General features: G+C 45.3%; 1 pseudogene; it reads right to left on the bottom strand.

The window, feature by feature from the left end:
* Nucleotides 1-263: 263 nt before the first annotated feature.
* Nucleotides 264-368, bottom strand: LOC118759652 (U2 spliceosomal RNA; annotated as a pseudogene).
* Nucleotides 369-674: the final 306 nt, after the last annotated feature.

Here is a 674-nt window from a genome sequence, read left to right as displayed (position 1 = left end):
AGGCCTTTCTTCCTGGTATATATTGCTTTGTCTTTTCTAAAGCTATCACTTACTAATCACTGGCTAAGGGCTTCAGATATGCTGTCTTGCTACCTCATTCCAGTTTCATTACCATGAAATTGCATTGTGGTTGCTGTTATCATGATCTCTTCTGGATGTGGAAGTGATACATCCCAAATCTCATGGAAACATTAGAGAAAAAATGAACTTGGGTTTCTCTGCCTCTGAAGCCAGTGCACCCACCCTTAACAGTGTTTGCCTTTTGGGGGTTTGGATTCTGCCTCTAGGTAGCCTTCCCACAAACAGAGACTTTAAACTGAGAAAAACATATGCTACACTTGATCTTAGCCAAAAGGCTGAGAAGTGATCAAACAGAGACTTTAATTTCTCCCAAAGCCCTTAGCATCCAGAAAACCAAAGACATTGAGGATGCAAAGCAATCTAACTGTGCACTGCTATCAGAAGAGTGAACGGGATGTTTGGCTGCAATGTGATGTCCAATCTGAGGCACAGGGAGTTTGCTGAGGACTGGCTTAGAAGTTCACCAAGAGCACTCAAGTAAGCTGCAGTGGCACCAACCATGGCGACAGGAGTCCACTGCCTTTCTACTGCTTCAGTCACCACTGCCCAAGAAGCCTCTGCACTGCCCGGTGGGATGGGGTTCACAGGAAGAT

Source organism: Ochotona princeps, chromosome 4 (genome assembly GCF_030435755.1).
Source record: "Ochotona princeps isolate mOchPri1 chromosome 4, mOchPri1.hap1, whole genome shotgun sequence".
NCBI classification, from domain to species: Eukaryota; Metazoa; Chordata; class Mammalia; order Lagomorpha; family Ochotonidae; genus Ochotona; species Ochotona princeps.
The sequence above is the reverse complement of the archived record's forward strand: the minus strand, read 5'-3'. Positions and strand labels throughout refer to the sequence as shown.